The 26,310-nt window shown below is 56.6% G+C and overlaps 1 long non-coding RNA gene across 1 annotated transcript; it reads right to left on the bottom strand.

The window, feature by feature from the left end:
* Nucleotides 1–20,070: 20,070 nt before the first annotated feature.
* LOC134758553 (uncharacterized) lies at nucleotides 20,071–22,346 on the bottom strand. The gene is made up of 2 exons (XR_010133861.1): nucleotides 20,979–22,346; nucleotides 20,071–20,885 (listed from the first exon to the last, which is right to left on the bottom strand). It is a non-coding gene; the product is annotated as an uncharacterized lncRNA (long non-coding RNA).
* Nucleotides 22,347–26,310: the final 3,964 nt, after the last annotated feature.

The following is a 26,310-nucleotide window of genomic DNA, read 5'->3' as shown; positions in this document are numbered from 1 at the left end:
CTAACCCTGGGCCCTGGCCCAGACCCTAAAACAAACCTAACCCTAGGCCCTGGCCCTGACCCTAAAATAAAGCCAACCATGGGCACTCACCCTAAAACAACCCTAACCCTGGGCCCTGACCCTAAAACAACCTTAACCCTGGGCACTGACCCTAAAATAACCATAACCCTGGGCCCTGGCCCTGACCCTAAAACAACCCTAACCCTGGGACCTGGCCCTGACACTGAAACAACCCTGACCCTGGACCCTGGCCCTGACCCTAAAACAACCCTAACCGTGGGCCCTGGACATGACCCTAAAACAACCCTAATCCTGGGCCCTGGACCTGACCCTAAAACAACCCTAACCGTGGGCCCTGGACATGACCCTAAAACAACCCTAACCCTGAGCCCTGGCCCTGACCCTAAAACAACCCTAAAACTGGACCCTGACCCTGACCCTGAAACAACCCTAACCCTGGGCCCTGGCCCTCACCGTAAAACATCCCTAACCCTGGGTCCCTGGCCCTGACCCTAAAACAACCCTAACCCTGGGCCCTCGCCCTGACCCTAAAACAACCCTAACCCTGGGCCCTAGCCCTGACCTAAAACAAGCCTAACCCTGGGACCTGGCCCTGACCTAAAACAACCCTAACCCTGGGCCCTGGCCCTGACCTAAAACAACCCTAACCCTGGGCCCTGGCCCTGACCCTAAAACAACCCTAACCCTGGGCCCTGTCCCTGACCCTAAAACAAGCCTAACGCTCGGCACTGGCCCTGACCCTAAAACAACCCTAACCCTGGGCCCTGGCCCTGACCCTAAAACAAGCCTAACCCTGGGCCCTGGCCCTGACCCTAAAACAAGCCTAAACCTGGGCTCTGGCCCTGACCCTAAAACAACCCTAACGCTGGGCCCTGGCCCTGACCCTAAAACAACCCTAACCCTGGGCCCTGGCCCAAATTGTAATGAGGTCTGTTGGGCAAAATTCCATATAAGCATAGTATAAATTAATAAAGCAAATCGTGATAAATTAGTACGATTGACTTTCTGGAGTTTCTGACAATAAAAGTAAGGAAAATGCAGAACACAAAGACAGAGAGTAAAAAGAGAAATTAGGAAAGCATTCTACATGTTTAATAGGAAGACACTGGCCGTGTTCGTGCAGCGGCAGCATGTCGTGACATGACATACCTTGGAGAGAAGTTAACAGATGAGGAAGTTGATAAAAATCATCAGAGAAGCAAAATACTGGTAGCGACACTCAAGGAAACCACGAAATTTCCGTAACTTATGTCAGCAAAGTGGGAATATTGTACAGTGTGTGTTGAAGTTCCTATACAACATTGTTTATCTGCCATTTGTTTGTTTGTAAGGAATGTATATACTAACAGTTCTTCTTGCTGTCAAAAGAATATGTGTGAATAAGTCATTTTAACTTATTCTTCTGTTTTTCTTTTATCTTCCTGCCATCATCCCACAGCCTTACTTTAGAAATTTTTTCTTTAGAAAATTGAACAAGTGCCCCTTGTGGTGGCACATACCTCGAGGATGGGAGGCAGGGGTGGAAGGGTCACTTGAGGCCATTAGTTTGACACCAGCCTGGCCAACAAAGTGAGACCCCATGTCTGCAAAACAATTTAAAAATTAGCCAAGTATCGTCATGTATACCTACAGTCCCAGCTACCTCAACTTACGGAGAAAGTTCAGGGCCTGGAGAGAAGGCTGGGAGGCAGGAGCTGGGTCTAAAGAGGCCATTGTAACGATGGAGCTGTGCCTGTGGAGGCTGTTGTGAGGCAGTAGGCTCATCTGCGGAGACTGCCGTGAGGTAGGGTATGGGCCTCAATAGGCCATTGTGAGTCATGAGCTTGGTCTGTAGAGGCTGACTGGAGAGAGTTCTGGGCCTGGCGAGGCTGCCGGGAGGTAGGAGCTGGGCCAAAAGATTTAAGCACATTTACGTTTATTAGGCACTTCATTTCCATTATTACACTGGAATATATAATAAAATAATTATAGAACTCACCATAATGTAGAATCAGTGGGCGTGTTAAGCTTGTTTTCCTGAAACTGGATGGTCCCACCTGAGCGTGATGGGAGAAAGTGACAGATCAATAGGTATTAGATTCTCATAAGCACAGCGCAACCTAGATCCCTCACATGCACGGTTCACAACAGGGTGCGTTCTCCTATGAGAATCTAATGCTGCTGCTCATCTGAGAAGGTGGAGCTCAGGCGGGAATGTGAGCAAAGGGGAGTGGCTGTAAATACAGACGAAGCTTCCCTCACTCCCTCACTCGACACCACTCACCTGCTGTGTGGCTCCTTACGGCTCCATGGCTCAGGGCTTGGGGACCCCAGCTCAAGTGCATGCAAAGCGACCCTTCCCACACCAGTCTTCATAGTAGTCAAGGGCAGCAACCACTTAGCTCCCAAGGCATGTGCCTCAGCTGGCATTTCGTCACAATCAACAGTAAGTGGTAGCTTGAGTCATTGTGAGGTCACTTCCTGGAAATCACCCTAACCCTGGGCCCTGACCCTAAAACCCTAACCCTGGGCCCTGACCCTAAAACCCTAACCCTGGGCCCTGACACTAATACCCTAACACTAGGCCCTGGCCCTGAGCCTAAAACCCCAAACCTGGGTCCCAGCCCTGACCTTAAACAACCCTAAACCTGGGCCCCGGCCCTGACCCTAAAGCAACCCTAACACTGGGCCCCGGACCTGACCCTAAAACAACCCTAACACTGGGCCCCGGCCGTGAACCTAAAACAACCCTAACCCTGGCCCTGGACCTGAACCTGAAACAAGCCTAAACCTGGGCCCTGGCCCTGACCCTAAAACAATCCTAACCCTGGGCCCTGGCCCTTTCCCTAAAACAACCCTAACCCTGGGCCTTGGCCCTGACCCTAAAACAAGCCTAACTCTCGGCCCTGGCCCTGACCCTAAAACAACCCTAACCCTGGGCCCTCGCCCTGACGCTAAAAGAACCCTAACACTGGGCCCTGGCCCTGACCCTAAAACAACCCTAACCCTGGGCCCTGGCCCTGACCCTAAAACAACCCTAACCCTGGGCCCTGGCCCTGACCCTAAAACAACCCTAAACCTGGGCCCGGGCCCTGACCCTAAAACAACCCTAACCCTGGGCCCTGGCCCTGACCCTAAAACAACCCTAAACCTGGGCCCTGGCCCTGACCCAAAAACAACCCTAACCCTGGCCCTGGCCATGACCCTAAAACAACCGTAAACCTGGGCCCTGGCCCTGACCCTAAAACATTCCTAAACCTGGGCCCTGGCACTGACCCTAAAACAACCCTAAACCTGGACCCTGGCCCTGACCCTAAAACAACCCTAACCCTGGGCCCTGGCACTAAAACAAGCCTAACCCTGGGCCCTGCCAATGACCCTAAAACAACCGTAAACCTGGGCCCTGGCCCTGACCCTAAAACAAGCCTAAACCTGGGACCTGGCCGTGACCCTAAAACAACCCTAAACCTGCACCCTGGCCCTGACCCTAAAACAAGCCTAACCCTGGGCCCTGGCCGTGACCCAAAACAAGCCTAACCCTGGGCCCTGGCCCTTTCCCTAAAACAACCCTAACCCTGGGCCTTGGCCCTGACCCTAAAACAAGCCTAACTCTGGGCCCTGGCCCTGACCCTACAACAACCCTAAACGTGGGCCCAGGCCCTGACCCTAAAAGACCCCTAACCCTGGGCCCTGGTCCTGACCCTAAAACAACCCTAACCCTGGGCCCTGGCCCTGACCCTCAAACAACCCTAAACCTGGGCCCCGGCCCTGACCCTAAAACAAACCCAACCCTGGGCCCTCACCCTAAAACATCCCTAACCCAGGCCCTGACCCTAAAACAACCCTAACCCTGGGACCTGGCCGTGACCCGAAAACAAGCCTAAACCTGGGCCTTGCCCCTGACCCTAAAACAACCCTAACCCTGGGCCCTGGCCCTGACACTGAAACAACCCTTACCTTGGACCCTGGCCCTGAACCTAAAACAACCCTAACCCTGGGCCCTGGCCCTGACCCTAAAACAAGCCTAACCCTGGGCCCTGGCCCTGACCCTAAAACAAGCCTAACACAGGGCCCTGGCCCTGACCCTAAAACAACCCTAACCCTGGGCCCTGACCCTGACCCTAAAACAAGCCTAACCCTGGGCCCTGGCCCTGACCCTAAAACAACCCTAACCATGGGCCCTGGCCCTGACCCTTAAACAACCCTAACCCTGGGCCCTAGCCCTGACCCTAAAACAACCCTAACCCTGGGCCCTGGCCCTTAACCTAAAACAACCCTAACCCTCAGCTCTGGACATGACCGTAAAACAACCCTAATCCTGAGCCCTGGCCCTGACCCTAAAACAACCCTAAACCTGGGCCCTGACCCTGACCCTAAAACAACCCTATCCTTGGGCCCTGGCCCTGACCGTAAAACATCCCTAACCCTGGGCCCTGGCCCTGACCCTAAAACAAGCCTAACCCTGGGCCCTGACCCTGACCCTAAAACAAGCCTAACCCTGGGCCCTGGCCCTGACCCTAAAACAACCCTAACCCTGGGCCCTGACCCTGACCCTAAAACAAGCCTAACCCTGGGCCCTGGCCCTGACCCTAAAACAACCCTAACCATGGGCCCTGGCCCTGACCCTTAAACAACCCTAACCCTGGGCCCTAGCCCTGACCCTAAAACAACCCTAACCCTGGGCCCTGGCCCTTAACCTAAAACAACCATAACCCTTGGCCCTGGCCCTGACCCTAAAACAAGCCTAACCCAGGGCCCTGGCCCTGACCCTAAAACAAGCCAAACCCAGGGCCCTGGCACTGACCCTAAAACAACCCTAACCCTGGGTCCTGTCTCTGACCCTAAATCAACCCTAACCCTGGGCCCCGGCCCTGACCCTAAAACAACCCTAATCCTGGGCCCTGGCCCTGACCTAAAACAACCCTAACCCTGGGCCCTGGCACTAAAACAAGCCTAACACTGGGACCAGGTCCTGACCCTAAAACAACCCTAACCCTGGGCCCTGGCCCTAACCCTAAAACAACCCTAACCCTGGGCCACGGCCCTGACCCTAAAACAACACTAACCCTGGGCACTGGCCCTGACCCTAAAACAACCCTAACCCTGGGCCCTGGCTCTGACCCTAAAACAAGCCTAACCCTGGGCCCTGGCCCTGACCCTAAAACAACCCTAAACCTGGGCCCTGTCCTTGACCCTAAAACAAGACTAATCCTGGGCCCTGGCCCTGACCCTAAAACAAGCCTAACCTTGGGCCCAGGACCTGCCCCTAAAACAACCCTAACCCTGGGCTCTGGCCATGACCTAAAACAACCCTAACCCTGGGCGCTGGCCATGACCCTAAAACAACACTAAACCTGGGCCCTGATCCTAAAACAAGCCAAACCCTGGGCCCCGAACCTAAAAAAACCCTAACCCCGGGCCCTGGCACTAAAACAAGCCTAACCCTGGGCCCGAACCCTGACCCTAAAACAAGCCTAAACCTGGGCCCTGGCCCTGACCCTAAAACAAGCCTAACCCTGGGCCCTGGCACTGACCCTAAAACAACCCTAACCCTGGGCCCTGTCTCTGACCCTAAAACAACCCTAACCCTGGGCCCCGGCCCTGACCCTAAAACAACCCTAATCCTGGGCCCTGGCCCTGGCCTAAAACAACCCTAACCCTGGGCCCTGGCACTAAAACAAGCCTAACACTGGGACCAGGTCCTGACCCTAAAACAACCCTAACCCTGGGACCTGACCCTAAAACAACCCTATCCCTGGGGCCTGGCCATGACCTAAAACAACCCTAACCCTGGGCCCTGGCCCTGACCCTAAAACAACCCTAACCCTGGGACCTGGCGCTGACCCTAAAACAACCCTAACCCTGGGCCCTGGCCCTGACACTAAAACAACCCTAAACCTGGGCCCGGGCCCTGACCCTAAAACAACCCTAAGCCTGGGCCCTGGCCCTGACCCTAAAACAACCCTAACCCTGGGCCCTGGCCCTGACCCAAAAACAACCCTAACCCTGGCCCTGGCCATGACCCTAAAACAACCGTAAACCTGGGCCCTGGCCCTGACCCTAAAACAAGCCTAAACCTGGGCCCTGGCCCTGACCCTAAAACAACCCTAAACCTGGACCCTGGCCCTGAACCTAAAACAACCCTAACCCTGGGCCCTGGCACTAAAACAAGCCTAACCCTGGGCCCTGGCCATGACACTAAAACAACCGTAAACCTGGGCCCTGGACCTGACCCTAAAACAAGCCTAAACCTGGGCCCTGGTCGTGACCCTAAAACAACCCTAAACCTGGACCCAGGCCCTGACCCTAATACAAGCCTAACCCTGGGCCCTGGACCTGACCATAAAGCAACCCTAATCCTGGGCACGGACCCTAAAACAACTCTAAACCTGGGCACTAACCCTAAAATAACCATAACCCTGGGCCCTGGCCCTGACCCTAAAACAACCCTAACCCTGGGCCCTGGCCCTGACACTGAAACAACCCTTACCCTGGACCCTGGCACTGAACCTAAAACAACCCTAACCCTGGGCCCTCGCCCTGACCCTAAAACAACCCTAACCCTGGGCCCTGGCCCTGACCCTAAAAAAACCCTAACCCTGGGCCCTGGACATGACCCTAAAACAACCCTAACCCTGAGCCCTGGCCCTGACCGTAAAACAACCCTAACCCTGGGCCCTGGCCCTGACCCTAAAACAACCCTAAACCAGGGCCCTGACCCTGACCCTAAAACAACCCTATCCCTGGGCCCTGGCCCTGACCGTAAAACATCCCTAACCCTGGGCCCTCGCCCTGACCGTAAAACAAGCCTAACCCAGGGCCCTGGCCCTGACCCTAAAACAAGCCTAACCCTGGGTCCTGGCCCTGACCCTAAAACAACCCTAACCATGGGCCCTGGCCCTGACCCTAAAACAAGCCTAACCCTGGGCCCTGTCCCTGACCCTAAAACAACCCTAACCCTGGGCCCTGGCCCTGACCCTAAAACAACCCTAACCATGGGCCCTGGCCCTGACCCTAAAACAACCCTAATCCTGGGCCCTGGCCCTGACCCTAAAACAACCCTAACCCTGGGCCCTGGCCCTGACCCTAAAGCAACCCTAACTCTGGGCCCTGGCACTAAAAGAAGCCTAACACTGGGCCCCGGACCTGACCCTAAAACAACCCTAACACTGGGCCCCGGCCCTGACCCTAAAACAACCCTAAACCTGGGCCCTGACCCTGACCCTAAAACAACCCTATCCCTGGGCCCTGGCCCTGACCGTAAAACATCCCTAACTCTGGGCCCTAGTCCTGACCCTAAAACAAGCCTAACCCTGGGCCCTGGCCCTGACCCTAAAACAAGCCTAACCCTGGGCCCTGGCTCTGACCCTAAAACAACCCTAACCATGGGCCCTGGCCCTGACCCTAAAACAACCCTAACCCTGGGACCTGGCCCTGACCCTAAAACAACCCTAACCCTGGGCCCTGGCCCTTAACCTAAAACAACCCTAACCCTTGGCCCTGGCCCTGACCCTAAAACAAGCCTAACACAGGGCCCTGGCCCTGACCCTAAAACAACCCTAACCCTGGGCCCTGGCACTGACCCTAAAACAACCCTAACCCTGGGCCCTGTCTCTGACCCCAAAACAACCCGAACGCTGGGCCCCGGCCCTGACCCTAAAACAACCCTAACCCTGGGCCCTGGCACTAAAACAAGCTTAAACCTGCGCCCATGTCCTGACCCTAAAACAACCCTAACCCTGGGCCCTGGCCCTGACCCTAAAACAACCCTAACCCTGGGCCATGGCCCTGACCCTAAAACAACACTAACCCTGGGCACTGACCCTGACCCTAAGACAACCCTAACCCTGGGCCCTGGCTCTGACCCTACAACAAGCCTAACCCTGGGCCCTGGCCCTGACCCTAAAACAACCCTAAACCTGGGCCCTGTCCTTGATCCTAAAACAAGCCTAATCCTGGGCCCTGGCCCTGACCCTAAAACAAGCCTAACCGTGGGCCCAGGACCTGACCCTAAAACAAGCCTAACCCTGAGCCCTGGCCCTGACCCTAAAACAACCCTAACCCTGGGCCCTGGCCCTGACCCTAAAACAACCCTATCCCTGGGCCCTGGCCATGAACTAAAACAACCCTAACCCTGGGCCCTGGCCCTGACCCTAAAACAACCCTAACCCTGGTCCCTGGCACAAAAACAACCCTAACCCTAGGCCCAGGACCTGAACCTAAAACAACCCTAACCCTGGGCCCTGGTCCTGACCCTAAAACAACCCTAACCGTGGGCCCTGTCCCTGACCCTAAAACAAGACTAACCCAAGGCCCTGGCCCTGACCTAAAACAACCCTGACCCTGGGCCCTGTCCCTGACCCTAAAACCAGCCTAACAGTGGGCCGTGGCCCTGACCCTAAAACAACCCTAACCCTGGGCGCTGGCCATGACCCTAAAACAACCCTAACCCTGGGCCCTGGCCCTAACCCTGATCATAAAACAACCCTAACCCTGGGCCCTGGCTCTGACCCTAAAACAAGCCTAACCCTGGGCCCTGGCCCTGACCCTAAAACAAGCCTAACCCTGGGCCCTGGCCCTGACCCTAAAACAATCCTAACCCTGGACCCTGGCCCTGACCCTAAAACAACCATAACTCTGGGCCCATGCCCTGAACCTAAAACAACCCTAACCCTGGGCCCAGGCCCTGACCCTAAAACAAGCCTAACCCTGGGCACTGGCCCTGAACCTAAAACAACCCTAACCCTGGGCCCTGGCCCTGACCCTAAAACAAGCCTAACCCTGGGACCTGGCCCTGACCTAAAACAAAACTAACCCTGGGCCCTGGCCCTGACCTAAAACAACCCTAACCCTGGGCCCTGGCCCTGACCCTAAAACAACCCTAACCCTGGGCCCTGGTACTAAAACAAGCCTAACCCTGGGCCCAGGTACTGACCCTAAAACAACCCTAAACCTGGGCCCTGGCCCTGACCCTAAAACAAGCCTAACCCTGGGCCTCGCCCTGACCCTAAAACAACCGTATCCCTGGGCCCTGGCCCTGACCCTAAAAGAAGCCTAACCCTGGGCCCTGGCCCTGACCCTAAAACAAGCCTAACCCTGGGCCCTGGCCCTGACCCTAAAACAAGCCTAAACCTGGTCCCTGGCCCTGACCCTAAAACAACCCTAACCCTGGGCCCTGTCCCTGACCCAAAAACAAGCCTAACCCAGGGCCCTGGCCCTGACCCTAAAACAACCCTAACCCTGGGACCTGGCCCTGAACCTAAAACAAGCCTAACCCTGGGCCCTGGCCCTGACCCTAAAACAACCCTAACGCTGGGCCCTGGCCCTGACCCTAAAACCCCCCAAAACTGGGACCTGGCCCTGACCTAAAACAACACTGAACCTGGGCCCTGGCCCTGACCCTAAAACAACCCGAACCCTGGGCCCTGGCACTAAAAGAAGCCTAACCCTGGGCCCAGGTCCTGACCCTAAAACAACCCTAACCCTGGGCCCTGGCTCTGACCCTAAAACAACCCTAACGCTGCGCCCTGGCCCTGACCCTAAAACAACCCTAAACCTGGGCCCTGGCCCTGACCCTAAAGCAAGCCTAACCCTGGGCCCTGGCCCTGACCCTAAAGCAAGCCTAACCCTGGGCCCTGGACCTGACCCTAATACAAGCCTAACCCTTGGCCCTGGCCCTGACCCTAAAACAACCCTAAACCTGGGCCCTGGCCCTGACCCTAAAACAACCCTAACCCTGGGCCCTGGCCCTGACCCTAAAACAAGCCTATCCCTGGGCCCTGGACCTGACCCTAAAACAACCCTAACCCTGGGCACTGACCCTAAAACAACCCTAACCCTGGGCACTAACCCTAAAATAACCATAACCCTGGGACCTGGCCCTGACCCTAAAACAACCCTAACCCTGGGCCCTGGCCCTGACACTGAAACAACCCTTACCCTGGACCCTGGCCCTAACCCTAAAACACCCCTAAACCTGGGCCCTGTCCCTGACCCTAAAACAAACCTAATGCTGGGCCCTGGCCCTGACCTAAAACAACCCTGACCCTGGGGCCTGGCCCTGACCCTAAAAAAACCCTAACCCTGGGCCCTGGCCCTGACCCTAAAACAAGCCTAACCCTGGGCCCTGGCCCTGACCCTAAAACAAGCCTAACCCTGGGCCCTGGCCCTGACCGTAAAACAAGCCTAACCCTGGGCCCTGTCCCTGACCCTAAAACAACCCTAACCCTGGGCCCTGGCCCTGACCCGAAAACAACCCTAACCATGGGCCCTGGCCCTGACCCTAAAACAACCCTAATCCTGGGCCCTGGCCCTGACCTAAAACAACCCTAACCCTGGGCCCCGGCCCTGACCCTAAAGCAACCCTAACTCTGGGCCCTGGCACTAAAAGAAGCCTAACACTGGGCCCCGGACCTGACCCTAAAACAACCCTAACACTGGGCCCCGGCCCTGACCCTAAAACAACCCTAAACCTGGGCCCTGACCCTGACCCTAAAACAACCCTATCCCTGGGCCCTGGCCCTGACCGTAAAACATCCCTAACCCTGGGCCCTGGTCCTGACCCTAAAACAAGCCTAACCCTGGGCCCTGGCCATGACCCTAAAACAAGCCTAACCCTGGGCCCTGGCTCTGACCCTAAAACAACCCTAACCATGGGCCTTGGCCCTGACCCTACAACAACCCTAACCCTGGGACCTGGCCCTGACCCTAAAACAACCCTAACCCTGGGCCCTGGCCCTTAACCTAAAACAACCCTAACCCTTGGCCCTGGCCCTGACCCTAAAACAAGCCTAACCCAGGGCCCTGGCCCTGACCCTAAAACAAGCCTAACCCTGGGCCCTGGCACTGACCCTAAAACAACCCTAACCCTGGGCCCTGTCTCTGACCCCAAAACAACCCTAACCCTGGGCCCCGGCCCTGACCCTAAAACAAGCCTAACCCTCGGCCCTGGCCCTGACCCTAAAACAACCCTAACCCTAGGCCCTGGACCTGACCCTAAAACAACCCTATCCCTGGGCCCTGGCCCTGACCCTAAAACAAGCCTAATCCTGGGCCCTGGCCCTGACCCTAAAACACCCCTAAACCTTGGCACTGGCCCTGACCCTAAAACAACCCTAATGCTGGGCCCTGGCCCTGACCTAAAACAACCCTGACCCTGGGCCCTGGCCCTGACCCTAAAACAACCCTAACCCTGGGCCCAGGCACTAATACAAGCTTAAACCTGGGCCCATGTCCTGACCCTAAAACAACCCTAACCCTGGGCCCTGGCCCTGACCCTAAAACAACCCTAACCCTGGGCCATGGCCCTGACCCTAAAACAAAACTAACCCTGGGCACTGGCCCTCACCCTAAAACAACCCTAACCCTGGGCCCTGGCTCTGACCCTAAAACAAGCCTAACCCTGGGCCCTGGCCCTGACCCTAAAACAACCCTAAACCTGGGCCCTGTCCTTGACCCTAAAACAAGCCTAATCCTGGGCCCTGGCCCTGACCCTAAAACAAGCCTAACCGTGGGCCCAGGACCTGACCCTAAAGCAAGCCTAAACCTGGGCCCTGGCCCTAAAACAACCCTAACACTGGGCCCTGGCCCTGACCCTAAAACAACCCTATCCCTGGGCCCTGGCCATGACCTAAAACAACCCTAACCCTGGGCCCTGGCCCTGACCCTAAAACAACCCTAACCCTGGGCCCTGGCACAAAAACAACCCTAACCCTAGGCCCAGGACCTGACCCTAAAACAACACTAACCCTGGGCCCTGGTCCTGACCCTAAAACAACCCTAACCGTGGGCCCTGTCCCTGACCCTAAAACAAGACTAACCCAGGGCCCTGGCCCTGACCTAAAACAACCCTGACCCTGGGCCCTGTCCCTGACCCTAAAACAAGCCTAACCGTGGGCCCTGGCCCTGACCCTAAAACAACCCTAACCCTGGGCGCTGGCCATGACCCTAAAACAACCCTAACCCTGGGCCCTGATCCTAAAACAAGCCTAACCCTGGGCCCCGAACCTAAAAAAACCCTAACCCGGGGCCCTGGCACTAAAACAAGCCTAACCCTGGGCCCTGGCCCTGACCCTAAAACAAGCCTAACCCTGGGCCCTGGCCCTGACCCTAAAACAAGCCTAAACCTGGGCCCTGGCCCTGACCCTAAAACAACCCTAACCCTGGGCACTGGCCCTGACCCTAAAACAAGCCTAACCCTGGGACCTCGCCCTGACCCTAAAACAACCCTAACCCTGGGCCCTGGCCCTAAACCTGATCATAAAACAACCCTAACCCTGGGCCCTGGCTCTGACCCTAAAACAAGCCTAACCCTGGGCCCTGGCCCTGAACCTAAAACAACCCTAACCCTGGGCCCAGGCCCTGACCGTAAAACAAACCTAACCCTGGGCCCTGGCCCTGACCCTGAAACAAACCTAACCCTAGGCCCTGGCCCTGACCCTAAAATAAACCAAACCATGAGCACTCACCCTAAAACAACCCTAACCCTGGGCCCTGACCCTAAAACAACCTTAACCCTGGGCACTGACCCTAAAATAACCATAACCGTGGGCCCTGGCCCTGACCCTGAAACAACCCTAACCCTGGGACCTGGCCCTGACACTGAAACAACCCTTACCCAGGAACCTGGCCCTGACCCTAAAACAACCCTAACCCTGGGCCCTGACCCTGACCCTAAAACAACCCTAATCCTGGGCCCTGGACCTGACCCTAAAACAACCCTAACCGTGGGCCCTGGACATGACCCTAAAACAACACTAACCGTGGGCCCTAGACATGACCCTAAAACAACCCTAACCCTGAGCCCTGGCCCTGACCGTAAAACAACCCTAACCCTGGGCCCTGGCCCTGACCCTAAAACAACCCTAACCCTGGGCCCTGGCCCTGACCCTAAAACAACCCTATCCCTGGGCCCTGGCCATGACCTAAAACAACCCTAACCCTGGGCCCTGGCCCTGACCCTAAAACAACCCTAACCCTGGTCCCTGGCACAAAAACAACCCTAACCCTAGGCCCAGGACCTGAACTAAAACAACCCTAAACCTGGGCCTGGTCCTGACCCTAAAACAACCCTAACCGTGGGCCCTGTCCCTGACCCTAAAACAAGACTAACCCAGGGCCCTGGCCCTGACCTAAAACAACCCTGACCCTGGGCCCTGGCCCTGACCCTAAAACAAGCCTAACCCTGGGACCTGGCCCTGACCTAAAACAAAACTAACCCTGGGCCCTGGCCCTGACCTAAAACAACCCTAACCCTGGGCCCTGGCCCTGACCCTAAAACAACCCTAACCCTGGGCCCTGGTACTAAAACAAGCCTAACCCTGGGCCCAGGTACTGACCCTAAAACAACCCTAAACCTGGGCCCTGGCCCTGACCCTAAAACAAGCCTAACCCTGGGCCCTGGCCCTGACCCTAAAACAACCGTATCCCTGGGACCTGGCCCTGACCCTAAAACAAGCCTAACCCTGGGCCCTGGCCCTGACCCTAAAACAAGCCTAACCCTGGGACCTGGCCCTGACCCTAAAAAAACCCTATCCCTGGGCCCTGGCCCTGACCCTAAAACAAGCCTAACCCTGGGCCCTGGCCCTGACCCTAAAACAAGCCTAACCCTGGGCCCTGGCCCTGACCCTAAAACAACCCTATCCCTGGGCCCTGGCCCTGACCCTAAAACAAGCCTAACCCTGGGCCGTGGCCCTGACCCTAAAACAAGCCTAACCCTGGGCCCTGGCCCTGACCCTAAAACAAGCCTAAACCTGGTCCCTGGCCCTGACCCTAAAACAACCCTAACCCTGGGCCCGGTCCCTGACCCAAAAACAAGCCTAACCCAGGGCCCTGGCCCTGACCCTAAAACAAGCCTAACCCTGGGACCTGGCCCTGAACCTAAAACAAGCCTAACCCTGGGCCCTGGCCCTGACCCTAAAACAACCCTAACGCTGGGCCCTGGCCCTGACCCTAAAACACCCCTAAATCTGGGACCTGGCCCTGACCTAAAACAACACTGAACCTGGGCCCTGGCCCTGACCCTAAAACAACCCGAAACCTGGGCCCTGGCACTAAAAGAAGCCTAACCCTGGGCCCAGGTCCTGACCCTAAAACAACCCTAACCCTGGGCCCTGGCTCTGACCCTAAAACAACCCTAACGCTGCGCCCTGGCCCTGACCCTAAAACAACCCTAACCCTGGGCCCTGGCCCTGACCGTAAAGCAAGCCTAACCCTGGGCCCTGGCCCTGACCCTAAAGCAAGCCTAACCCTGGGCCCTGGACCTGACCCTAATACAAGCCTAACCCTTGGCCCTGGCCCTGACCCTAAAACAACCCTAAACCTGGGCCCTGGCCCTGACCCTAAAACAACCCTAACCCTGGGCCCTGGCCCTGACCCTAAAACAAGCCTATCCCTGGGCCCTGGACCTGACCCTAAAACAACCCTAACCCTGGGCACTGACCCTAAAACAACCCTAAACCTGGGCACTAACCCTAAAATAACCATAACCCTGGGACCTGGCCCTGACCCTAAAACAACCCTAACCCTGGGCCCTGGCCCTGACACTGAAACAACCCTTACCCTGGACCCTGGCCCTAACCCTAAAACACCCCTAAACCTGGGCCCTGTCCCTGACCCTAAAACAAACCTAATGCTGGGCCCTGGCCCTGACCTAAAACAACCCTGACCCTGGGGCCTGGCCCTGACACTAAAAAAACCCTAACCCTGGGCCCTGGCCCTGACCCTAAAACAAGCCTAACCCTGGGCCCTGGCCCTGACCCTAAAACAAGCCTAACCCTGGGCCCTGGCCCTGACCGTAAAACAAGCCTAACCCTGGGCCCTGTCCCTGACCCTAAAACAACCCTAACCCTGGGCCCTGGCCCTGACCCGAAAACAACCCTAACCATGGGCCCTGGCCCTGACCCTAAAACAACCCTAATCCTGGGCCCTGGCCCTGACCTAAAAGAACCCTAACCCTGGGCCCCGGCCCTGACCCTAATGCAACCCTAACTCTGGGCCCTGGCACTAAAAGAAGCCTAACACTGGGCCCCGGACCTGACCCTAAAACAACCCTAACACTGGGCCCCGGCCCTGACCCTAAAACAACCCTAAACCTGGGCCCTGACCCTGACCCTAAAACAACCCTATCCCTGGGCCCTGGCCCTGACCGTAAAACATCCCTAACCCTGGGCCCTGGTCCTGACCCTAAAACAAGCCTAACCCTGGGCCCTGGCCATGACCCTAAAACAAGCCTAACCCTGGGCCCTGGCTCTGACCCTAAAACAACCCTAACCATGGGCCCTGGCCCTGACCCTACAACAACCCTAACCCTGGGACCTGGCCCTGACCCTAAAACAACCCTAACCCTGGGCCCTGGCCCTTAACCTAAAACAACCCTAACCCTTGGCCCTGGCCCTGACCCTAAAACAAGCCTAACCCAGGGCCCTGGCCCTGACCCTAAAACAAGCCTAACCCTGGGCCCTGGCACTGACCCTAAAACAACCCTAACCCTGGGCCCTGTCTCTGACCCCAAAACAACCCTAACCCTGGGCCCCGGCCCTGACCCTAAAACAAGCCTAACCCTCGGCCCTGGCCCTGACCCTAAAACAACCCTAACCCTAGGCCCTGGACCTGACCCTAAAACAACCCTATCCCTGGGCCCTGGCCCTGACCCTAAAACAAGCCTAAGCCTGGGCCCTGGCCCTGACCCTAAAACACCCCTAAACCTTGGCACTGGCCCTGACCCTAAAACAACCCTAATGCTGGGCCCTGGCCCTGACCTAAAACAACCCTGACCCTGGGCCCTGGCCCTGACCCTAAAACAACCCTAACCCTGGGCCCTGGCACTAATACAAGCTTAAACCTGGGCCCATGTCCTGACCCTAAAACAACCCTAACCCTGGGCCATGGCCCTGACCCTAAAACAAAACTAACCCTGGGCACTGGCCCTCACCCTAAAACAACCCTAACCCTGGGCCCTGGCTCTGACCCTAAAACAAGCCTAACCCTGGGCCCTGGCCCTGACCCTAAAACAACCCTAAACCTGGGCCCTGTCCTTGACCCTAAAACAAGCCTAATCCTGGGCCCTGGCCCTGACCCTAAAACAAGCCTAACCGTGGGCCCAGGACCTGACCCTAAAGCAAGCCTAACCCTGGGCCCTGGCCCTAAAACAACCCTAACCCTGGGCCCTGGCCCTGACCCTAAAACAACCCTATCCCTGGGCCCTGGCCATGACCTAAAACAACCCTAACCCTGGGCCCTGGCCCTGACCCTAAAACAACCCTAACCCTGGGCCCTGGCACAAAAACAACCCTAACCCTAGGCCCAGGACCTGACCCTAAAACAACACTAACCCTGGGCCCTGGTCCTGACCCTAAAACAACCCTAACCGTGGGCCCTGTCCCTGACCCTAAAACAAGACTAACCCAGGGCCCTGGCCCTGACCTAAAACAACCCTGACCCTGGGCCCTGTCCCTGACCCTAAAACAAGCCTAACCGTGGGCCCTGGCCCTGACCCTAAAACAACCCTAAACCTGGGCGCTGGCCATGACCCTAAAACAACCCTAACCCTGGGCCCTGATCCTAAAACAAGCCTAACCCTGGGCCCCGAACCTAAAAAAACCCTAACCCGGGGCCCTGGCACTAAAACAAGCCTAACCCTGGGCCCTGGCCCTGACCCTAAAACAAGCCTAACCCTGGGCCCTGGCCCTGACCCTAAAACAAGCCTAAACCTGGGCCCTGGCCCTGACCCTAAAACAACCCTAACCCTGGGCACTGGCCCTGACCCTAAAACAAGCCTAACCCTGGGACCTCGCCCTGACCCTAAAACAACCCTAACCCTGGGCCCTGGCCCTAAACCTGATCATAAAACAACCCTAACCCTGGGCCCTGGCTCTGACCCTAAAACAAGCCTAACCCTGGGCCCTGGCCCTGAACCTAAAACAACCCTAACCCTGGGCCCAGGCCCTGACCGTAAAACAAACCTAACCCTCGGCCCTGGCCCTGACCCTAAAACAAACCTAACCCTAGGCCCTGGCCCTGACCCTAAAATAAACCCAACCATGAGCACTCACCCTAAAACAACCCTAACCCTGGGCCCTGACCCTAAAACAACCTTAACCCTGGGCACTGACCCTAAAATAACCATAACCGTGGGCCCTGGCCCTGACCCTAAAACAACCCTAACCCTGGGACCTGGCCCTGACACTGAAACAACCCTTACCCAGGAACCTGGCCCTGACCCTAAAACAACCCTAACCCTGGGCCCTGACCCTGACCCTAAAACAACCCTAATCCTGGGCCCTGGACCTGACCCTAAAACAACCCTAACCGTGGGCCCTGGACATGACCCTAAAACAACACTAACCGTGGGCCCTAGACATGACCCTAAAACAACCCTAACCCTGAGCCCTGGCCCTGACCGTAAAACAACCCTAACCCTGGGCCCTGGCCCTGACCCTAAAACAACCCTAAACCTGGGCCCTGACCCTGACCCTAAAACAACCCTAACCCTGGGCCCTGGCCCTGACCGTAAAACATCCCTAACCCTGGGCCCTGGCCCTGACCCTAAAACAAGCCTAACCCTGGGCCCTGGACGTTTCCCTAAAACAACCCTAACCCTGGGCCTTGGCCCTGACCCTAAAACAAGCCTAACTCTCGGCCCTGGCCCTGACCCTACAACAACCCTATCCCTGGGCCGTGGCCCTGACGCTAAAAGAACCCTAACACTGGGCCCTGGCCCTGACCTTAAAACAACCCTAACCCTGGGCCCTGGCCCTGACCCTAAAACAACCCTAACCCTGGGCCCTGGCCCTGACCCTAAAACAAACCTAAACCTGGGCCCGGGCCCTGACCCTAAAACAACCCTAACCCTGGGCCCTGGCCCTGACCCTAAAACAACCCTAAACCTGGGCCCTGGCCCTGACCCAAAAACAACCCTAACCCTGGCCCTGGACATGACCCTAAAACAAACGTAAACCTGGGCCCTGGCCCTGACCCTAAAACAAGCCTAAACCTAGGCCCTGGCCCTGACCCTAAAACAACCCTAACCCTGGACCCTGGCCCTGACCCTAAAACAAGCCTAACCCTGGGCCCTGGACCTGACCATAAAGCAACCCTAACCCTGGGCACTGACCCTAAAACAACCCTAACCCTGGGCACTGACCCTAAAATAACCATAACCCTGGGCCGTGGCCCTGACCCTAAAACAACCCTAACCCTGGGCCCTGGCCCTGACACTGAAACAACCCTTACCCTGGACCCTGGCCCTGAACCTAAAACAACCCTAACCCTGGGCCCTGGCCCTGACCATAAAACAACCCTAACCCTGGGCCCTGGCCCTGACCCTAAAACAACCCTAACCCTGGGCCCTGGACATGACCCTAAAACAACCCTAACCCTGAGCCCTGGACCTGACCATAAAACAACCCTAATCCTGAGCCCTGGCCCTGACCCTAAAACAACCCTAAACCTGGGCCCTGACCCTGACCCTAAAACAACCCTATCCTTGGGCCCTGGCCCTGACCGTAAAACATCCCTAACCCTGGGCCCTGGCCCTGACCCTAAAACAAGCCTAACCCTGGGCCCTGACCCTGACCCTAAAACAACCCTAACCCTGGGCCCTGTCCCTGACCCTAAAACAACCCTAACCATGGGCCCTGGCCCTGACCCTAAAACAACCCTAACCCTGGGCCCTGGCCCTGACCCTAAAACAACCCTAACCCTGGGCCCTGACCCTAAAAACCTAACCCTGGGCCCAGGCCCTGACCCAAAAACCCTAACCCTGGGCCCTGGCCCTGAGCCTTAAACCCTAACCCTGGGCCCTGGCCCTGACCCTAAAACCCTAACCCTGGGCCCTGGCCGTGACCCTAAAACCCTAACCCTGGGCACTGGCCATAACCCTAAAACCCTAACCCAGCGCCCTGGCCCTGACCCTAAAACCCTAACCCTGGGCCCTGACACTGATCCTAAAACCCTAACCCTGGGCCCTGACCCTGAGCCTAAAACCCTAACCCTGGGCCCTGGCCCTGACCCTAAAACCCTAACCCTGGGCCCTGGTCCTGAGCCTAAAACCCTAACCCTGGGCCCTGGCCCTGAGCCTAAAACCCTAACCCTGGGCCCTGGCCCTGTCCCTAAAACCCTTACCATGGGACCTGGCCCTGAGCCTAAACCCTAACCCTGGGCCCTGGCCCTGAGCCTAAAACCCTAACCCTGGGCCCTGGCCCTGAGCCTAAAACCCTAACCCTGGGCCCTGGCCCTGACTCTAAAACCCTAACCCTGGGCCCTGGCCCTGAGCCTAAAACCCTAACCCTGGGCCCTGGCCCTGAGCCTAAAACCCTAACCCTGGGCCCTAACCCTAAAACAACCCTAACCCTGGGCCCTGACCCTAAAACAACCCTATCATTGGGCCCTGACCCTAAAACAACCCTAACCCTGGGCCCTGACCCTGAAACAACCTTAACCCTGGGCCCTGAACCTGAAACAACCCTAACCCTGGGCCCTGACCCTGAAAAAACCCTAACCCTGGGCCCTGACCCTGAAACAACTCTAACCATGGGCCCTGACCCTGAGCCTAAAACCCTAACCCTGGGCCCTGGCCCTGAGCCTAAAACCCTAACCCTGGGCACTGGCCCTTACCCTAAAACCCTAACCCTGGGCCCTGGCCCTGATCCTAAAACCCTAACCGTGGGTCCTGACCCTAAAACAACCCTACCCTGGGCCTTGACCCTAAAACAACCGCAACCCTGGGCTCTGACCCTAAAACAACCCTAACACTGGGCCCTGACCCTAAAACAACCCTAACTCTGGGCCCTGACCCTAAAACAACACTAACCCTGGGCCCTGACCCTAAAACAACCCTAACCCTGGGCCCTGACCCTAAAACAACCCTAACTCTGGGCCCTGACATTAAAACAACCCTAACCCTGGGCCCTGGCCCAAATTGTAATGAGGTCTGTTGGGCAAAATTCCATATAAGCATAGTATAAATTAATAAAGCAAATCGTGATAAATTAGTACGATTGACTTTCTGGAGTTTCTGACAATAAAAGTAAGGAAAATGCAGAACACAAAGACAGAGAGTAAAAAGAGAAATTAGGAAAGCATTCTACATGTTTAATAGGAAGACACTGGCCGTGTTCGTGCAGCGGCAGCATGTCGTGACATGACATACCTTGGAGAGAAGTTAACAGATGAGGAAGTTGATAAAAATCATCAGAGAAGCAAAATACTGGTAGCGACACTCAAGTAAACCACGAAATTTCCATAACTTATGTCAGCAAAGTGGGAATATTGTACAGTGTGTGTTGAAGTTCCTATACAACATTGTTTATCTGCCGTTTGTTTGTTTGTAAGGAATGTATATACTAAAAGTTCTTCCTGCTGTCAAAAGAATATGTGTGAATAAGTCATTTTAACTTATTCTTCTGTTTTTCTTTTATCTTCCTGCCATCATCCCACAGCCTTACTTTAGAAATTTTTTCTTTAGAAAATTGAACAAGTGCCCCTTGTGGTGGCACATACCTCGAGGATGGGAGGCAGGGGTGGAAGGGTCACTTGAGGCCATTAGTTTGACACCAGCCTGGCCAACAAAGTGAGACCCCATGTCTGCAAAACAATTTAAAAAGTAGACAAGTATCGTCATGTATACCTACAGTCCCAGCTACCTCAACTTACGGAGAAAGTTCAGGGCCTGGAGAGAAGGCTGGGCGGCAGGAGCTGGGTCTAAAGAGGCCATTGTAACGATGGAGCTGTGCCTGTGGAGGCTGTTGTGAGGCAGTAGGCTCATCTGCGGAGACTGCCGTGAGGTAGGGTATGGGCCTAAATAGGCCATTGTGAGTCATGAGCTTGGTCTGTAGAGGCTGACTGGAGAGAGTTCTGGGCCTGGCGAGGCTGCCGGGAGGAAGGAGCTGGGCCAAAAGATTTAAGCACATTTACGTTGATTAGGCACTTCATTTCCATTATTACACTGGAATATATAATAAAATAATTATAGAACTCACCATAATGTAGAATCAGTGGGCGTGTTAAGCTTGTTTTCCTGAAACTGGATGGTCCCACCTGAGCGTGATGGGAGAAAGTGACAGATCAATAGGTATTAGATTCTCATAAGCACAGCGCAACCTAGATCCCTCACATGCACGGTTCACAACAGGGTGCGTTCTCCTATGAGAATCTAATGCTGCTGCTCATCTGAGAAGGTGGAGCTCAGGCGGGAATGTGAGCAAAGGGGAGTGGCTGTAAATACAGACGAAGCTTCCCTCACTCCCTCACTCGACACCACTCACCTGCTGTGTGGCTCCTTACGGCTCCATGGCTCAGGGGTTGGGGACCCCAGCTCAAGTGCATGCAAAGCGACCCTTCCCACACCAGTCTTCATAGTAGTCAAGGGCAGCAACCACTTAGCTCCCAAGGCATGTGCCTCAGCTGGCATTTCGTCACAATCAACAGTAAGTGGTAGCTTGAGTCATTGTGAGGTCACTTCCTGGAAATCACCCTAACCCTGGGCCCTGACCCTAAAACCCTAACCCTGGGCCCTGACCCTAAAACCCTAACCCTGGGCCCTGACACTAATACCCTAACACTAGGCCCTGGCCCTGAGCCTAAAACCCCAAACCTGGGTCCCGGCCCTGACCTTAAACAACCCTAAACCTGGGCCCCGGCCCTGACCCTAAAGCAACCCTAACACTGGGCCCCGGACCTGACCCTAAAACAACCCTAACACTGGGCCCCGGCCGTGAACCTAAAACAACCCTAACCCTGGCCCTGGACCTGAACCTGAAACATGCCTAAACCTGGGCCCTGGCCCTGACCCTAAAACAATCCTAACCCTGGGCCCTGGCCCTTTCCCTAAAACAACCCTAACCCTGGGCCTTGGCCCTGACCCTAAAACAAGCCTAACTCTCGGCCCTGGCCCTGACCCTAAAACAACCCTAACCCTGGGCCCTGGCCCTGACGCTAAAAGAACCCTAACACTGGGCCCTGGCCCTGACCCTAAAACAACCCTAACCCTGGGCCCGGGCCCTGACCCTAAAACAACCCTAACCCTGGGCCCTGGCCCTGACCCTAAAACAACCCTAAACCTGGGCCCGGGCCCTGACCCTAAAACAACCCTAACCCTGGGCCCTGGCCCTGACCCTAAAACAACCCTAAACCTGGGCCCTGGCCCTGACCCAAAAACAACCCTAACCCTGGCCCTGGCCATGACCCTAAAACAACCGTAAACCTGGGCCCTGGCCCTGACCCTAAAACAATCCTAAACCTGGGCCCTGGCCCTGACCCTAAAACAACCCTAAACCTGGACCCTGGCCCTGACCCTAAAACAACCCTAACCCTGGGCCCTGGCACTAAAACAAGCCTAACCCTGGGCCCTGCCAATGACCCTAAAACAACCGTAAACCTGGACCCTGGCCCTGACCCTAAAACAAGCCTAAACCTGGGCCCTGGCCGTGACCCTAAAACAACCCTAAACCTGGACCCTGGCCCTGACCCTAAAACAAGCCTAACCCTGGGCCCTGGCCGTGACCCAAAACAAGCCTAACCCTGGGCCCTGGCCCTTTCCCTAAAACAACCCTAACCCTGGGCCTTGGCCCTGACCCTAAAACAAGCCTAACTCTGGGCCCTGGCCCTGACCTAAAACAACCTTCACCCTGGGCCTTGGCCCTGACCCTAAAGCAACCCTAACTCTGGGCCCTGGCACTAAAACAAGCCTAACACTGGGCCCAGGTCCTGACCCTAAAACAACCCTAACCCTGGGCCCTGGCCCTGACCCTAAAACAACCCTAACCCTGGGCCCTGACCCTGACCCTAAAACAACCCTAATCCTGGGCCCTGGACCTGACCCTAAAACAACCCTAACCGTGGGCCCTGGTCCTGACCCTAAAACAACCCTAACCGTGGGCCCTGGACATGACCCTAAAACAACCCTAACCCTGAGCCCTGGCCCTGACCGTAAAACAACCCTAACCCTGGGCCCTGGCCCTGACCCTAAAACAACCCTAAACCTGGGCCCTGACCCTGACCCTAAAACAAGCCTAACCCTGGGACCTGGCCCTGACCTAAAACAACCCTAACCCTGGGCCCTGGCCCTGACCTAAAACAATCCTAACCCTGGGCCCTGGCCCTGACCCTAAAACAACCCTAACCCTGGGCCCTGGTACTAAAACAAGCCTAACCCTGGGCCCAGGTCCTGACCCTAAAACAACCCTAAACCTGGGCCCTGGCCCTGACCCTAAAACAAGCCTAATCCTGCGCCCTGGCCCTGACCCTAAAACAACCCTATCCCTGGGCCCTGGCCCTGACCATAAAACAAGCCTAACCCTGGGCCCTGGCCCTGACCCTAAAACAAGCCTAACCCTGGGCCCTGGCCCTGACCTTAAAACAAGCCTAACCCTGGGCCCTGGCCCTGACCCTAAAACAAGCCTAACCATGGGCCCTGGCCCTGAACCTAAAACAAGCCTAACCCTGGGCCCTGGCGCTGACCCTAAAACAACCCTAACCCTGGGCCCTGTCCCTGACCCTAAAACAAGCCTAACCCTGGGCCCTGGCCCTGACCCTAAAACAAGCCTAACCCTGGGCCCTGGCCCTGAACCTAAAACAAGCCTAACCCTGGGCCCTGTCCCTGACCCTAAAACAAGCCTAACCGTGGGCCCTGGCCCTGACCCTAAAACACCCCTAAATCTGGGCCCTGGCCCTGACCGAAAAGAACCCTGACCCTGGGCCCTGGACCTGACCCTAAAACAACCCGAACCCTGGGCCCTGGCACTAAAAGAAGCCTAACCCTGGGCCCAGGTCCTGACCGTAAAACAACCCTAACCCTGGGCCCTGGCTCTGACCCTAAAACAACCCTAACGCTGCGCCCTGGCCCTGACCCTAAAACAACCCTAACCCTGGGCCCTGGCCCTGACCCTAAAGCAAGCCTAACCCTGGGCCCTGGCCCTGACCCTAAAGCAAGCCTAACCCTGGGCCCTGGCCCTGACCCTGAAACAAGCCTAACCCTGGGCCCTGGCCCTGACCCTAAAACAACCCTAACCCTGGGACCTGTCCTTGACCCTAAAACAAGCCTAATCCTGGGCCCTGGCCCTGACCCTAAAACAAGCCTATCCGTGGGCCCTGGACCTGACCCTAAAAAAAGCCTAACCCTTGGCCCTGGCCCTGACCCTAAAACAACCCTAAACCTGGGCCCTGGCACTGACCCTAAAACAACCCTAACCCTGGGCCCTGGCCCTGACCCTAAAACAAGCCTATCCCTGTTCCCTGGACCTGACCCTAAAACAAGCCTAACCCTGGGCACTGACCCTAAAACAACCCTAACCCTGGGCACTAACCCTAAAATAACCATAACCCTGGACCCTGGCCCTGACCCTAAAACAACCCTAACCCTGGGCCCTAGTCCTGACCCTAAAGCAAGACTAACCCTGTGCCCTGGCCCTGACCCTGACCCTAAAGCAAGCCTAACCCTGGGCCCTGGCCCTGACCCTAAAACAACCCTAACCCTGGGCCCTGGCCCTGACCCTAAAACAACCCTAACCCTGGGCCCTGTCCTTGACCCTAAAACAAGCCTAATCCTGGGCCCAGGCCCTGACCCTAAAACAAGCCTATCCGTGGGCCCTGGACCTGACCCTAATACAAGCCTAACCCTTGGCTCTGGCCCTGACCCTAAAACAACCCCAAACCTGGGCCCTGGCCCAGACCCTAAAACAACCCTAACCCTGGGCCCTGGCACTGACCCTAAAACAAGCCTATGCCTGGGCCCTGGACCTGACCCTAAAACAAGCCTAACCCTGGGCACTGACCCTAAAACAACCCTAACCCTGGGCACTAACCCTAAAATAACCATAACCCTGGGCCCTGGCCCTGACCCTAAAACAACCCTAACCCTGAGCCCTGGCCCTGACACTGAAACAACCCTTACCCTGGACCCTGGCCCTAACCCTAAAACACCCCTAAACCTGGGCCCTGTCCCTGACCCTAAAACAAACCTAATGCTGGGCCCTGGCCCTGACCTAAAACAACCCTGACCCTGGGGCCTGGCCCTGACCCTAAAAAAACCCTAACCCTGGGCCCTGGCCCTGACCCTAAAACAAGCCTAACCCTGGGCCCTGGCCCTGAACCTAAAACAAGCCTAACCCTGGGCCCTGGCCCTGACCCTAAAACAAGCCTAACCCTGGGCCCTGGCCCTGACCCTAAAACAAGCCTAACCCTGGGCACTGGCCCTGACCCTAAAGCAAGCCTAACCCTGGGCCCTTGCCCTGACCCTAAAACAAGCCTAACCCTGGGCCCTGGCCCTGACCCTAAAACAAGCCTAATCCTGGGCCCTGGCCCTGACCCTAAAACAACCCTAACCCTGGGCCCTGTCCCTGACCCTAAAACAAGCCTAACCCTGGGCCCTGGCCCTGACCCTAAAACAAGCCAAACCCTGGGCCCTGGCCCTGAAACTAAAACAAGCCTAACCCTGGGCCCTGTCCCTGACCCTAAAACAAGCCTAACCGTGGGCCCTGGCCCTGACCCTAAAACACCCCTAAATCTGGGCCCTGGCCCTGACCTAAAACAAACCTGACCCTGGGCCCTGGACCTGACCCTAAAACAACCCGAACCCTGGGCCCTGGCACTAAAAGAAGCCTAACCCGGGGCCCAGGTCCTGAACCTAAAACAACCCTAACCCTGGGCCCTGGCCCTGACCCTAAAGCAACCCTAACTCTGGGCCCTGGCACTAAAACAAGCCTAACACTGGGCCCAGGTCCTGACCCTAAAACAACCCTAACCCTGGGCCCTGGCCCTGACCCTAAAACAACCCTAACCCTGGGCCCTGACCCTGACCCTAAAACAACCCTAATCCTGGGCCCTGGACCTGACCCTAAAACAACCCTAACCGTGGGCCCGGAACATGACCCTAAAACAACCCTAACCGTGAGCCCTGGACATGACCCTAAAACAACCCTAACCCTGAGCCCTGGCCCTGACCGTAAAACAACCCTAACCCTGGGCCCTGGCCCTGACCCTAAAACAACCCTAAACCTGGGCCCTGACCCTGACCCTAAAACAAGCCTAACCCTGGGACCTGGCCCTGACCTAAAACAACCCTAACCCTGGGCCCTGGCCCTGACCTAAAACAATCCTAACCCTGGGCCCTGGCCCTGACCCTAAAACAACCCTAACCCTGGGCCCTGGTACTAAAACAAGCCTAACCCTGGGCCCAGGTCCTGACCCTAAAACAACCCTAAACCTGGGCCCTGGCCCTGACCCTAAAACAAGCCTAACCCTGCGCCCTGGCCCTGACCCTAAAACAACCCTATCCCTGGGCCCTGGCCCTGACCATAAAACAAGCCTAACCCT

The sequence above is a fragment of the Gorilla gorilla genome, chromosome 1, assembly GCF_029281585.2.
Source record: "Gorilla gorilla gorilla isolate KB3781 chromosome 1, NHGRI_mGorGor1-v2.1_pri, whole genome shotgun sequence".
Classification (NCBI taxonomy): Eukaryota; Metazoa; Chordata; class Mammalia; order Primates; family Hominidae; genus Gorilla; species Gorilla gorilla.
Note: the sequence above shows the minus strand (reverse complement) of the source record. Positions and strands in the feature narration are given on the sequence as shown.